Genomic DNA, 16,645 nt, shown 5'->3' with positions numbered 1-16,645 from the left:
CTCTTTAACAAGTGGTGCTGGGAAAACTGGTCAACCACTTGTAAAAGAATGAAACTAGAACACTTTCTAACACCATACACAAAAATAAACTTGAAATGGATTAAAGATCTAAATGTAAGACCAGAAACTATAAAACTCCTAGAGGAAAACACAGGCAAAACACTCTCTGACATAAATCACAGCAGGATCCCCTATGACCCATCTCCCAGAATAATGGAAATAGAAGCAAAAATAAACAAATAGGACCTAATTAAACTTAAAAGCTTTTGCACAATGAAGGAAACTATAAGCAAGGTGAAAAGGCAGCCTTCAGAATGGGAGAAAATAATAGCAAATGAAGCAACTGACAGAGAATTAATCTCAAAAATATACAAGCAGATCATACAGCTCAATACCAGAAAAATAAATGACCCAATCAAAAAATGGGCCAAAGAACCAAACAGACATTTCTCCAAAGAAGACGTACAGATGGCTAACAAACACATGAAAAGATATTCAACATCACTCATTTTAGAGAAATGCATATCAAAACCACAATGAAGTACCATCTCATGCCATTCAATGGCTGCTATCAAAAAGTCTACAAACAATAAATGCTAGAGAGGGTGCAGAGAAAAGGGAACCCTTTTACACTGTTGGTGGGAACGCAAACTAGTTCAGCCACTATAGAGAACAGTGTGGAGATTCCTTTAAAAACTGGAAATAGAACTGCCATATGTCCCAGCAATCCCACTGCTGGGCATACACACTGAGGAAACCAGAATTGAAAGAGACACGTGTACCCCAATATTCATCACAGCACTGTTTTCAACAGCTAGGACATGGAAGCAACCTAGATGTCCATCGGCAGACAAATGGATTAGAAAGTTGTGGTACATATACACAATGGAATTTAGTTCAGTTCAGTCTCTCAGTAGTGTCTGACTCTGCGACCCCATGAACAGCAGCATGCCAGGCCTCCCTATCCATCACCAACTGCCGTAGTCTACCCAAACCCGTGTCCAGTGAGTCGGTGATGCCATCCAACCATCTCATCCTCTGTCGTCCCCTTCTCCTCTTGCCCTCAATCTTTCCCAGCATCAGGGTCTTTTACTCAGCTATTAAAAAGAACGCATTTGAATCAGTTCTAAAGAGGTGGGTAAAACTGGAGCCTATTATAGAGTGAAGTAAGTCAGAAAGAAAAACACCAATAAAGTATCTTAATGCATATACATGGAATTTAGAAAGATGGTAACAATGACCCTATATGTGAGACAGCAAAAGACACACAGAGATAAAGAACAGATTTTTGGACTCTGTGGGAGAAGGCGAGGGTGGGATGATATGAGAGAATAGCATTGAAACATGTATATTACCATATGTGAAGTAGATCACCAGTACATGTTCAGTCATGAGACAGGGAGCTCAGGGCCAGTGCACTGGGATGACACTGAAGGATGGGATCGGGAAGGAGGTTGGAGGGGGGTTCAGGATGGGGGACACGTGTACACCCGTGGCTGATTCATGTCGATGTAAGGCAAAAGCCACTACAACATTGTAAAGTAATTAGCCTCCAATTAAAATAAATTAATTTTTTAAAAACCAAAAAAAAAAAATTAAAAGAGATGGGTATCTGTCTGGCTTGGTCATGAGCCACCATAATCAAATGGGAACCCTCAGCTAGTCCCTGCACTATTTTCAAAGTAAAAGGAAAATTTACTCCGTAATTTTGAACAGCTTTCTTAAGTTCCTTTAGTATTTTGAAGGGAATCTGTTTATGTACAGCCTAAAACACTCCATTAGGATTATTAGGATCTTTCCCAGGAGCTATCTGTTCATGTATTGTCACTAGAAATGCCATAGACATGGCGTCCAAGTCACCCTCACGTCGAGCCCACCAAATACCTTTCTGGAGGGGTGACAGAAAGAGGGGTCTGTGGCAAGGAAGGAAAAGTTTGAGTCACTCCAGCAGTTAAGACAGGAAGGGGAGGAAGAGGAGGTAAAGCAAATTCATCCTCCCCAAACAAATGTGCAGAAGGAACTGTAGCCTTAAGAGCCTCCTGCGTTTTTTCTTCTATCCCCTCGGCCTTTGCATTTTCACATTCTCCCTTTGATGGGTTTTCACCGTCATCCTCCCCCTTCCTTCTGAGCTTTCTGGGGTCTGAAGAGGTTCTAAAATAGATTTTATCAGTGTCCAAATTGACCAGCTAGATACAGGCAAGGGTACTCCCTTGTAAAGAAGTTTCTCTAATTCGTTATCTACCTTCTCCCACGTTCCTAAATCTAAAGTAAGGAGAGAAAGGAACCATGAGCAATGTTTCTCAATGGTTTGTAAAAGCTCCAATAGCCGGTGCTCACTTATTTTTGTTCACCCTGCTTTCACTGCCTTAAGAGGCTTATTAAACTGAACTGAAGTGAAGAGGCATATACATGGTCAGGGTTGTTCCGAGCTCTCTGAATTTCCCATATTTAACTTCACTTTCACTTTTCACTGTCATGCATTGGAGAAGGAAATGGCAACCCACTCCAGTGTTCTTGTCTGGAGAATCCCAGGAACGGGGGAGCCTGCTGGGCTGCCGTCTATGGGGTGGCACAGAGTCGGACACGACTGAAGCGACTTAGCAGCAGCAGCAACTCCGGTTTCAGTGCTGAGAGAGGGTTATTTACCGCAAAGGAGGATTTTCAGAGGCCTCACCCCACTCTTACTCAGGGTCATGCGCGGATATTTCAACTTCAGTTTCGTTCTCCTTCACATTCGAGCCCCACGTTGGGTGCCACGTGCTGCGGCCAGCACAGCAGGTAGGGATCGAATGTGGTCAATGCACAGTTTGGGAAAAAGAAACTAGAGACAGAATTAAAGTTTTAAAGATGGGACCGGGGCACTCAAGACCTCTTGGATCAAGAGCCCTGTTCCTTGGAACCACATCACTTTTATTTAGTGTCTTGGCAAGCAGAAAGTATCTGTTGTGTTACGATGAAGTCAGCCTCCTGTGTCCCCAGTCTCCCATTTTATTGATTACTTTAAACTAATATTTGTTATTTTCTTGTACAAAGGCTATCACCTAGCTGGAGGTCATAGACCCGCATATGCCTTGGGAAAGCATCTTAGTGTGTGCACAAGCAGTGCACTTGCGCTGACTGGGCATTCCAAGGTCTACCCCTGTGTTTTTCCTTAGCTTAGCAGGGCATGACTCAACTGATCGACCCAGTGTACTTTTATTTGGGTTATGTTGTATTGCTACATTTTGCTTTTATTCTTTTCCCATAGTGATTTTCTCATGGCTTAGCCAGAGTGACAGGCGGCTGACTGTTAACCCCTGCATATGTCTCCTTGTTTCTGGTGTTTTGTTTCAGTGCCCTAGGAAACTAATACACTCTGGAAAACTAATATTCTATAAAACCAACTTTGAGAATGTTAATCTGGCTATGTGAAAATGATCACATTGGATTAATCACCTATGCCTCAGTTTTGTCATGGGTAGGATGGGAATAATAACATTTATTCAATGGGACCATTCTTATGTAAGCATTCTTTTTTTATCTAAGTATTCTTAAATAAGAATACTTGTAAATGATTAGAAAAGTGTCTGGAACATAATAGGTGCCCATAAATGTTAGCAATGCCTCATTTTCAAGGAGTCTCCATTTCTTTACGGCTAGTCCTTTTCAATGATAAATTCAGCTCAGATTATAGAAGTAACACAGGACTAAATTTTTGACTAGTTCACTTTCCCTATTACATCAGTTAGCATTTTTTGGCTGCAGTCACACAGAAACCAACTCTGGCTTATATAGGCAAATAGGAACTTTCTAGAAGAGTGTGGGGTGGCTCATGGACTTGAAGAAATAAAGACTCCAGTTTTTGAAAGGACATAAAACTGGACAGCTGTGAGATTCTAAGAAGCAAGAGGTAATGGGACAGTCTCATTGAACCACAAAACTGAAAGAACTTGTGGTTTTCAGGCTCTGCAAGAGTTTCCAGGGCCCCTCACGCTTGGTTGGCCTAGCTTGACTTGGTGCTGACCCTTCAGTCATCTGAGCAGCCCCATCAGGACAGTGCCTTGGGAAAGGGACTCATCCCCAGGGTAAAATCAATATTAACCTATTATTAACAGTAGAAGAGTGAAGGGCCCCTAGGCAGGCAAATCTGATAAATGTCCACAGAAGGCATGTGAGGAGCCAGGAAAGTGAAGGGCAGGAAGAATATCTGTTCTTGGGGTTTCCTAAGGGCTTCCTGATTCCCTCTTCTCCTCACCAGCAGTCATTGTTCCTCTAACTTCACTTTTCATTTTACCCTAATCAGTTCCCTAAAATTATAGGTGACTTGCCATCAGTTTCTCACTGCACCAAAATTAGTTTTAAAAAAAATTAGTAGAAAGGTTTTATGGGGGGATAGGAGAGGAAGAGTTGGCATTTGATGACATCTAAGCAAAACAGAAACAAATAAAAGGATGACTTGCCACATCTGCATTGAAACAAGTATTTTGCTGCTTAGGTGTTTATACAGGCAACACATCATAGATTTATCAAGTCAAATTTCATGGCTAAATGTATCTATTTTTGCTTAATTAACCCACTGATACCTAATTTATAATGTTTTCTCTCTTTGTCCTAATATCACCAGAGGTCTTAAAGAATCCTTTCTCCAAAATCTGTCTCTTGAATGCCTACAGTGTAAAAACATCCCCTGCACTCCAAGTAATTCCTTTAAAGGACTATGTATTGAATGCTTACCATGTGTGCCAGGCCCTGGACTAGGTAAAACTGTCTTGCCACCAAGGAGCATCCCAAGCTTGTTCATCAGCTGAACATTACCAGGCTGTATTAGATACCACCACCCTGGCTTCTCCTCCTCCTGCCAGGGGTCCTTATGCTTGCTTAGCTACCCCTAGTGGTCAATAGAGTGAACTGTCTGGATCAATGACATCCTAGGACTTCTCTAGCCAGAATATTTAGCAAATCTTCTATTCTGGTAATTCTTGCCTAGAGAATCCCATGGACAGAGGAGCCCGGCGGGCTACAGTCCATGGGGTCATAAAGAGTCAGACACGACTGAAGTGACTCAGCACGCACATGCCGGCTACTCTGTAGATGCCATTCCCAGATCACACAATTAGAACCTTTTCTATTAAAATCTTTTTTATGTGTATGTGTCTAGACTTAAGTCTCTTTCTGTATTCTTTTTGGACTTCCCCTGTGGCAAAGTGGTAAAAAAAAAACAAAAAAAAAACCGCCTGCAATGCAGGAGATATGGGTTCAATCCCAGGGTTGGGAAGTTCCCTTTGAAGAGGGTATAGCAACCCACCCCAGTATTCTTGTCTGGAGAATCCCAAGGACAGAGGAACCTGGCAGGCTACAGTCCATAGGGTCACACAGAGTCAGACATGAGTGAACCATATTCCTTTTAATTCTCCCACACTGGATCAGTACCTTGGAAACAATTCTTCTAGTATATTTTATTGGTGTAAGGAAATTTTAAGACTTTGGAATAAACAAAAAAGATTATCGTGTGTCTCCACTGGAAAACTAGGCATCATTTATGGCACAACTTTGCACATTCTCTAATTCTATGAAGTTTGTACTTTTCCTTGTATTTGAATTATTTCACAACCCTATAAATTGTGGATAACTGATAGCAATGCAAACAATTCTTGTCTATGAACATGTAAATGAATTGTGATGGAGTTTCAACCCCGCTCCACTCCCCAGGGAAAAAGCCAACTTTCTGTCCATTTGTAAATTGACTTTCCCACTCCTTTCCTCAATATGAATTTGTCTCTGACTTCTTCTTTGAACCAGTTGTGATATCTGGCTGGTTCCCACTTTAATTCATGAGCTAAATAAAGTTTTTACTTTATTACACGTGAGTCATGATTTCACCTTGATATTTTAATTTTTTTAATTTAAATTTCTAATAACTTATTCTTCAGCATGGGTAACTCCAAAAAAGCCTTACATGTGGCTGAAAAGTATCAGAATACTGCTAGTACTCAACCTAAATGGAGGTGTCAAAACCAGGGAAGAGTCTGAGGTTTACCTACGTGCAAGTTTACAAGTTTGTCTCCGCAGTTTGGTGGAAGCTGACATCAGATACCAGACTTTCAGACCTTAGGATGGAACAAAGGACGTTATTACTCACAGCACAGCAGGAAGGATAAGCTTCGTGTCTGTGTTGTTCTTCTTACCCCTGTGAGGACTGTGAGGGGTGAGGCAAGGACTGTGAGGCAAGATGGAGTGGCCCAAATGGATGCTGCAACATGCAGGAGGTTTGCATCACAGCTGAGAACTCAAGCTTAGGGAACCCGAATCTTTGATCACGGGCTGCAAGCAAACCTGCCCAAACATTGCCTCAGAGGGAGACATTGTCTTTATTATTGCTATTGTTGTTGTTCAGTTGCCAAGTCGGGGCTGACTCTTTGCAATCCCATGAACTGCAACATGCCAGGTTTCCCTGTCCTTCACTATCAACTGGAGTTTGCTCAAATTCAAGTCCATTGAGTCAGTGATGCCATCGGATAATCTCAACCTCTGTCGCCCCCTTCTCCCCCTGCCTTCGATCTTTCCCAGCTTCAGGGTCTTTTCCATGAGTCGGCTCTTTACATCAGGTGGTCAGAGTATTGGCGCTTCAGCTTCAGCATCAGTCCTCCCAATGAATAGTCAGGGTCAATTTCCTTTAGGATTGATTGGTTTGATCTCCTTTATGTCCAAGGGACCCTCAAGAGTCTTCTCCAACACCACAGTTCGAAAGCATCAATTCTTCAGTGCTCAGTCTTCTTTAAGGGCCAACTCTTGCATCCATACCTGACTACTTGAAAAACAATTTTGACTAGACAGACCTTTGTTGGAAAAGTGATGTCTCTGCTTTTTAAATACACTGTCTAGGTTTGTCATAGCCTTTCTTCGAAGGAGCAGCATCTTTTAATTTCATTTCTGTAGTCACCATCCACAGTGATTTTGGAGCCCAAGAAAATAAAACCTGTCACTGTTTCCATTCCCCTCCATCTACTTGCTATGAAGTGATGGGACCAGATGCCATGATCTTTGTTTTTTGAATGTTGAGTTTTAAGCCATCTTTCTCACTCTCTTCTTTCACCCTCATCAAGAGGTTCTTTAGTTCCTCTTTGCTTTCTGCCATTAGAATGGTATCATCTGCATATCTGGGGTTGTTAATATTTCTCCCACCAATCTTAATTCCAGCTTATGCTTCATCCAACCTGGCATTTCACATGAGGTACTCTATATATAAGCTAAATAAGCAGAATGATAATATACAGGCTTGACTTAATCTTTTCCCAATTTTGAACCAGTCTGTTGTTCAAGTCTGGTTCTAACTGTTGCTTCTTGACCTGCAAACAGTTTTCTCAGGAGGCAGACAAAGTGATCTGGTGTTCTCATCTCTTGAAGAATTTTCCACAGTTTTTGTGATCCACACAGTCAAAGGCTTTAGCATTGTCAATGAAGCAGAAGTAGAGGTTTTTCTGGAATTCCTTCACTTTTTCTATGATCCAGTAGATGTTGGCAATTTGATCTCTGATTCCTCTGTGTTTTCTAAATCCAGCTTGTACATCTGGAAGTTCTTGGTTCACATACTGTTGAAGCCTAGCTTGAAGGACACTGAACATTACCTTGCTAGCATGTGAAATGATATTGGACAGTAAAACAAATCTGCCCTTGCTCTGGAGAGACACCCTCTCTCTACCTTCCAAGGTTGTTTTTCACTATACAAACATCCATGAAAAGACAGTGCCTCTGCTTGCAAATTGTAGAGAAACACAAGAGATCCATGGAGAAGTGTCTCCCAACAAAAGGAAAACTTTAAATTATTAATTTATTTAAACCCATTAGAGAATATCTAGTCTCTGCCCAGTGGGCCTCCAGCGCAAAATACGTAACCAAGCACCCATCAGTTCAGTTCAGTTGCTCAGTCATGTCTTACTCTTTGTGATCCCATGGACTGCAGCGCGCCAGGCTTCCTTGTCCATCACCAACTCCTGGAGCTTGCTCAAACTCATGCCCATCAAGTTGGTGATGCCATCCAACCATCTTATCCTCTGTCATCCCTTTCTCCTCCTGCCTTCAATCTTTCCCAGAATCAGGGTCTTTTCCAATGAGTCAGTTCCAATGAACCACGTATGCGTATTAAACAGCAATTCCTCCCAACAGGAGTTGGTGATGGACAGGGAAGCCTGGTGTGCTGCAGTCCATGGGGTCGCAAAGAGTTGGACATGACTGAGCAACTGAACTGAAATGAACCTCCCAACAGACACAGAGACACAAAATTCATGTAGAAATGATCAAAGAAATATAAAAGTTATCTATGCATATACCCATTTCCTTCAATGAAAGCATTTCCACACATATATCTTCTAGCTTTGCTAGCTGAGGGCGAAGAAGCAACAACACCCTGGTAGCAACAGCCACAATACTATGGACTTTATGTTTATGTCCCTCCAAAATTCATATGTCAAAATTCTAACCCCCAATGTGATGGTATTAGAAGATGGAGCCTTTGGAAGGTAATTAGGCCATAAGGGTGGAGCCCACATGAATGGGATTAGTGCCCTAATACAAAGACACAAGATAGCTTGCTTTCTCTCTCTCTGCTTTTTTGCTACATGGGGATACCACAAGAAGATGGCAGTCTGCAATAGAGAAGAAAGCCCTTACCAGAACCCAAGTACACTGGCACCCTGATCTTGGATATCTGGTTTCCAGGACTGTAAAAAATCAATTTCTGTTGTTTATCAGACAGTCTATGGTAGTTTGTCATAGCAGCCTTCCCAGGGCTTCTCTGGTGGCTCAGACAGTAAAGAATCAGCCTGTAATGCAAGAGACCCAGGCTTGAACCCTGGTGTCAGGAAGATCCCCTGGAGAAGGGAATGGTTACCCACTCCAGTACTCTTGCCTGGAGAATTCCATGGACAGAGGAGCCTGGCAGGCTACAGTCTATGGGGTCGCAAAGAGCTGGACACGACTGAGTAACTCACACACACCCTGTGGTAGTCTGTCACAGCAGCCTAAACTGATTAAGACACACACGCCTACTGCCCAGATCTTGATGCACTATCTCCAGTAAAAGAAATGAGGGCTCCGTGGAGAAATAGATGATTCTCAGACTACGGCACGAAACACACAAGATGAGCCTGGAGCATCTTGTAGTGTCAGAAAGTAAGGAAGTGCTAAAAATTGCTAAAATAAGTAAAACCGCAATGATGGGTTATGTCAAAGGGACACAGGAGCCAACTGAAAGAAATCCCAATGGCCAGAGCTGGAACAATTTGAACTACAAAATACATAAAGCAGTACTGGACTATAGTCCAAAGAATAAGATAGATAAACAAATTACTGAATTAAATAATTAAATAAATGAGAGAACAGGCAAATCTATTCCAAGAATTCCAATTAATTTGAGTAAATACTCCACCCTCAAAAACATGGAGCAGAAATCCCACTCCTTAGTCGTGTGTTGTTTGTAGTAACTTTCTTTCAAAGAGTATAGTATAGGAAGGAAAAAAGAATATGCTTATGGTGGAGAAAACAGACAAACCTTAGCCTGGTGATCAAGGTCAATACCAACAGTGAGAGCTCAGGTTGAAAGTATGTACTCTTCATGCCTAATCATGAGAAAAATGTTAGACAAGTCTCAACTGAAGAACATTCTACCAAATACTTGACTGGTACTCAAAGTCATCAAAAACAAAGAAGTTCCAAGAAACCACCACAGCTAAGAGGAGCCTAAGGATATGTGATGACTGTAACATGGGATGGGATCCAGGATAAAGGACATTAAGGGAAATCTAAGTAAATCTAAAGAAGGTATCAACTTTAGTTAATAATAATGTATCGATACCAGTGAACTAATAATGGCAAATAGGTCATACTAATGTAAAAATCTGTACACAGGTCAATAAGCAACAGTTAGAACTAGACATGGAACAACAGACTGGTTCCACATTGGGAAAGGAGTACGTCAAGGCTGCATGTTGTTACCCTGCTCATTTAACTTCTATGCAGAGTACATCATGCGAAATGCCAGGCTGGATGAAGCACAAACTGGAATCAAGATTGCCGGGAGAAATATCAATAAACTCAGATACACAGATGACACCATCCTTATGGCAGAAAGTGAAAAGGAATTGAGGAGCCCCTTGACGAAAGTGAAAGAGGAGAGTGAAAAAGCTGGCTTAAAACTCAACATTCAAAAAATTAAGATCATGGCATCCAGTCCCATCACTTCATGGCAAATAGATGTGGAAACAATGGAAACAGTGACAAACTTTATTTTCTTGGGCTCCAAAATCATTGCAGACGGTGACTGTAGCCATGAAATTAAAAGATGCTCACTCCTTGGAAAAAAGTTATGACCAACCTAGACAGCATATTAAAAAGCAGAGACATTACTTTGCCAACAAACGTCCATCTAGTCAGAGCTATCGTTTTTCCAGTAGTCATGTATGGATGCGAGAATTGGACTGCAAAGAAAGCTGAGCACTGAAAAGTTGATGCTTTTGAACTGTGATGTTGGAGAAGACTCTTGAGAGTCCCTTGGACTGCAATGAGAGAGATCCAACCTGTCAATCCTAAAGGAAATCAGTCCTGAATTTTCATTGGAAGGACTGATGCTGAAGCTGAAACTCCAATACTTTGGCCACCTGATGGGAAGAACTGACTTATTGGAAAAAATCATGATGCTGGAAAAGATTGAGGGCAGGAGGAAAAGGGAACAACAGAAGATGAGGTGGTTAGATGGTATTACCAACTCGATGGACATAAGTTTGAGCAAGCTCCAGGCGTTGTAATGGACAGGGAAGCCAGGCGTGCTGCAGTCCATGGGGTCGCAAAGAGTTGGACATGACTGCGTGGGTGAACTGGACTGAATGTAAAAATAGAGGAAACTGAGTAGAGGGCATATAGTACCTCTCTCCCTACTATATAATTTTTTTTTAAGTCTAAAACTATTCTAAAATATAGTCAATATTTAGTTTAAAAAAAAGGCATTTCCAATTCATCTTCTGTGCAGATGTAGATTCTGATGTAACCATTTCCATATTGTTATGTTCACATCCTATTTGTTCATAAAGGCTTTAAATTGAACCAGGACTCTTTTGCAATGGAAAATTTATTTCATCAGTTCTTTCTCTCCCTCTAAACATTTTGAAGGTAAAGAACACCACTTTTTAAAAGAGTGCACCTTTGTTAAGTTCAAGATTTTAATGCAGTCATAAGTCTCGTTGTCTAAAGATGTGTTTAGTTGCTAAGTAGGGTCTGCCTCTTTGTTACCCCCACCGACTACAGCATGCCAGGCTCCTCAGTCCTCCACTGTCTCCTGGAGTTGGCTCAAATTCATGTCCACTGAGTCAGAGAAATTTCAGATTTTTAAAGATGCTATTTTTTAAAAAGGCCTTACACCATCACCACCAACAAGCAAAAACTAAGAGGATGGATAACCAGAGGAATCCCCCTAACACGGACAAACTGAAAGGACTAACTTTCGGAAGTATGGTCTGCTGAAGTTTGATGCCAATCAAATCCTAGTCTTGTTAGAACATTTGGAGAAGTGCGGGAAACCAAGAACCATGGAATAGTGCTGCTCGGCACTTACTGTCAGCCCACTCGGTGCCGTGAGTGGATCTGAAGGAGGAGAAGTGCAGTGCTCCTGTAGACCATGGGGACTGTTAGATGAAAGGGTGGGGCTAGCGGGAGCTTCCGGCTCACAGAACACATGCGCAGTTTGCCACGGCCGCAGTGAGAGGCTGAGATTTAAGCTATGTCTGACAAGACCCCCAGTATTGCTGCTCTGGGGAAGGCGCGCTTTTTTCTTGTATGCAACAGTACCCTCCTCCAGTTAAGCACTGTGGTCATGAGGTTGTTTTGCCCAGGTAGGTGCCCTTGTCCGTGAAAAGACCTTCACAGGCTAGCTGCAGCCCAGGGGAATTTCCCAAACAACTGCCAAGCTGCAACTCAAACAGAACCTTGGAGAAGCTCCTCACTTCCATATTCTGGCCACCATCCCAACCAATTAGGCTTCTGGTTTTTTAAAAACAAAACAATAGTTAGTCTAAAATTTTCTCTCCTTCCAAAAAAAAAAAAATAATAAATAAAAATAAAAAAAAATAAAATAAAATAAAATTTTCTCTCCTTCCTTCAGTAGAGAAGTTCTATCCTCGCTTGAAATAGAACTCATCTCAACTCTGACACTGAAATATATAGATCCTTCTCCTAAAGGACAACAAGCAAACCCCAAAATTAGCACATATGAAAAGATTTGATAGTGCCAACTGTACTGTGTTCCCGAGGGAGCTGGACCCAGTAAGGTACAATCACAAAGCACCTATTCTTTTCCTTGGTGTTCCTCCCTCTGACAAAAAGTTCCTTCTCAGTACGTTGGATAAGATCTTAGACAGTTTTCACATATTTCCCAAGAACTCTTAGCTTTAAAAACAAACAATCCAAATCAGTCGAACAATCATATTAACTATAGTCCAGGATAATAGTAAACACTCCAGACACTTTTGTTTCTCATTTCCTCATTTCCTCATCCTTATCCTCAGTTTGAAACCTGGAGTGAAGAGTGAAGTTTCTTATCAGCTTCTTTATACTGTTCTAGCTCCCTTTCCTGACCTGCCTCTTGAGAAACTTGTATGCAGGTCAGGAAGCAACATTTAGAACTGGACATGGAACAACAGACTGATTCCAAATAGGAAAAGGAGTATGTCAAGGCTGTATATTGTCACCCTGCTTATTTAACTTATATGCAGAGTACATCATGATAAACGCTGGGCTGAATGAAACACAAGCTGGAATCAAGATTGCTGGGAGAAATATCAATAACCTCAGATATGCAGATGACACCACCCTTATGGCAGAAAGCGAAGAAGAACTAAAGAGCCTCTTGATCAAAGTGAAAGAGGAGAGTGAAAAAGTTGGCTTAAAGCTCAATATTCAGAAAACTAAGATCATGGCATATGGTCCCATCACTTCATGGCAGATAGATGGGGAAACAGTGGCTGACTTTATTTTTGGGGGGTCAAAAATCACTGCAGATGGTGATTGCAGCCGTGAAATTAGAAGATGCTTACTCCTTGGAAGGAAAGTTATGAGCAACCTAGAGAGCATATTAAAAAGCAGAGACGTTACTTTGCCAGCAAAGGTCTGTCTAGTCAAGGCTATGGTTTTTCCAGTAGTCATGTATAGATGTGAGAGTTGGACTATAAAGAAAGCTGAGTGCAGAAGAATTGATGCTTTTGAACTGTGGTGTTGGAGAAGACTCTTGAGAGTCCCTTGGACTGCAAGGAGATCCAACCAGTCTGTCCTAAAGGAGACCAGTCCTGGGTGTTCATTGCAGGGACTGATGTTGAAGCTGAAACTCCAATACTTTGGCCACCTGATGCAAAGAGCAGACCCATTGGAAAAAACTCTGATGCTGGGAAAGACTGAGGGTGGGAGGAGAAAGGGACAACAGAAGATGAGATGGTTGGACGGCATCATTGACTTGATGGACATAGGTTTGGGTGGACTCCAGGAGTTGGTGATGGACTGGAAGGCCTGGCGTGCTGCAGTTCATGGAGTCTCAAAGAGTCAGACACAACTGAGTGACTGAACTGAACTGAACTGGACTGTAGCACACCAGGCCTCCCTGTCCATCACCAACTTCCAGAGCTTACCCAAACTCATCTCCATTGAGTTGGTGATGCCATCCAAGCATCTCATCTTCTGTCACCCCTTTCTCCTCCCGCCCTCAATCTTTCCCAGCATCAGGGTCTTTTCCAATGAGTCAGCTCTTCGCATGAGGTGGCCAAAGTATTGGAGTTTCAGCTTCAACATCAGTTCTTCCAATGAACACCCAGGACTGGTCTCCTTTAGGACAGACTGGTTGGATCTCCTTGCAGTCCAAGGGACTCTCAAGAGTCTTCTCCAACACCACAGTTCAAAAGCATCAATTCTTCTGCACTCAGCTTTCTTTATAGTCCAACTCTCACATCTATACATGACTACTGGAAAAACCATAGCCTTGACTAGACAGACCTTTGTTGACAAAGTAATGTCTCTGCTTTTTAATATGCTCTCTAGGTTGCTCATAATTTTCCTTCCAAGCAGTAAGCATCTTCTAATTTCATGGCTGTAATCACCATCTGCAGTGATTTTTGACCCCCCAAAAATAAAGTCAGCCACTGTTTCCCCATCTATCTGCCATGAAGTGATGGGACCATATGCCATGATCTTAGTTTTCTGAATATTGAGCTTTAAGCCAACTTTTTCACTCTCCTCTTTCACTTTCATCAAGAGGCTTTTTAGTTCTCTTCACTTTCCGCCATAAGGGTGGTGTCATCTGCATATCTGAGGTTATTGATATTTCTCCCGGCAATCTTGATTCCAGCTTGTGCTTCTTCCAGTCCAGCATTTCTCATGATGTACTCTGCATATAAGTTAAATAAGCAGGGTGCCAATATACAGCCTTGACATACTCCTTTTCCTATTTGGAACCAGTCTGTTGTTCCATGTTCATTTCTAACTGCTGCTTCCTGATCTGCATACAGATTTCTCAAGAAGCAGGTCATATATTTGTATGTATTTCACCTATTAGTAGACATTTGAGTTATTTCCAATTTGTTATTTTTACAAATAATGATCCTATGAATGCTAGAAATTTGTCTTCTCAATATCTATGTGCACTTGTTTATATTGGGAATATATCAAAGACTGTAGCTACTAGAGCATATTTTCCACAATAACACCAAATTGTTTAGCAAAGACCAAATTAGCAAAATTGACAAATTCATTCTCTCATGAGTAGAATTTTGGTTTTTCCATATTTTTGTCAACAATCAATAGTATCAGACTTTTACATTTTTGCCAATCTGGTGGATGTAAAACAGTATCTTGTGGTTTTATTTGTATTCTATCAACATAATTGAGTGTATTTTTATATGCTCATTAGCTATCTTAGCATAAAGGTAGCTACTTACAAAATAAAACAGAGGCTTCAACAAGATACATTTATTCCTCTCTCATACGGTGAACTGAATCTAAACAACCCGGTGCACAGTACTCTGAAGTGTCAGGATCCAGACCGCTCTGATCTGGTTGTTCTATCTCCTTGACATATGATTCGCATCCCACATCCTAACATGTCTGCTCTGGCTTCCACCCCAAGGTGAATGTTCTTGAAGGCTGCTGAAAATACAGACTCTGAAATCTCCTTTCACACAGATGGTATATTCAAGCACCACCACCCCCACTCATGTCAATTTCTGTTTCCAAGGACAAGAGTGGGTAGGAGGCAGGATGTGGTCCAGAACGAGGAGAAAGGCATATTGGGAGATACAAGTGTCCTACAGACCCGACGATCCCATTAGAGACCGGCCAGCACATTCATGCCATATCCCACTATGTTGTACCAGCAAATTTAAGATGGAGGAAGGGAGTTTTCTAAATAAGCACAGTCTGAAAACTGGGCGGGACTTAAAGGAGCAGGCAGGGCAGTGGCCTTAATACAAAGCTCTGTGACTAGCAAGGTCTTCCCAGCCCTTCTGAGCTCAGGCAACCCTTCTGAGAGCTCCCCCTTTTGAGAGAATTCTTCAAAACGGGAGATGCTGGGGAACTGTAGATGAGAAAAAACATGGACTTTGGAGACAAATTCACATCAAAGCCTAGCTCTCTCTCTCACCTTGGGCAAATGCCTTGACCTCTCTTGACCTCTCTGAGCCTCCATTTTCTAATCTGTAAGATGCAGATAGCTACAGTACCCACCTCTAGGACTGTTGTAAAGATGACAGGAGATATTGAGTGATGCCTGCAAAGAAGATTATGTGAAAGAGAGGTGAAGACCATGGCAACAGACCAAGCTGCCTGGGTTCTAATCCCAGCTCCACTATCCTAGCCATGTGATCTTAGACCATTTACTTGGCTTCCCTCTGACTCTGTTTCTTTGTTTGTAACACTAGGGTAATAATAGTCCCCACCTCAGCATATGCAAACTATTATATATAGAGTGGATAAACAGCAAGGCTCTATTGTATAGCACAGCAAACCATATTCAGTATCCTGTGATAAACCACAGTGGAAAAGAATATGGAAAAGAATGTATTTGTATGGGTAAATGGATCACTTTACTGCACAGCAGAAATGAACATGACATTGTAAATCAACTATTTTTCAATAAAATAAATTTTAAATAAATAAATGATAGTCCACACCTCATAAACTTGCTATGGGAAGTAAATGAAGCAATGTATGCACAGCTCTTAGGTGAGTATCTGCTATGTATAATCATAAGTGCTTAGTAAATTTTTTTAAGTTAAAGCATAAATAACAGCCTGGAAAAATATTTGAAATAAGTACGAAATATAGTGGTGCTAGTGGTAAAGAATTCCGCCTGCCAATACAGCAGACTCAAGAGGTGCAGGTTCGATCCCTGGGTCAGAAAGATCCTCTGGAGAAGGAAATGGCAACTCACTCCAGTATTCTTGTCTGAAAAATTACATGGACAGAAGAGCCTGGTGGACTACACTACAATCTGTGGGGTCACAAAGAGTCGTACGCGACTAAGCACACACACACACAAGCACAAAAGTTATTCTTCATAATATAAAAAGGTCTCCCACCAGTTGGGTAGGAAAAAAGTCCAAGAGAAAAAAAATGGGCAAAAGATATTTAAAAAGCATTT

Source organism: Bos indicus, chromosome 11 (assembly GCF_029378745.1).
Source record: "Bos indicus isolate NIAB-ARS_2022 breed Sahiwal x Tharparkar chromosome 11, NIAB-ARS_B.indTharparkar_mat_pri_1.0, whole genome shotgun sequence".
In the NCBI taxonomy this organism is placed as follows: domain Eukaryota; kingdom Metazoa; phylum Chordata; class Mammalia; order Artiodactyla; family Bovidae; genus Bos; species Bos indicus.
Note: the sequence above shows the minus strand (reverse complement) of the source record.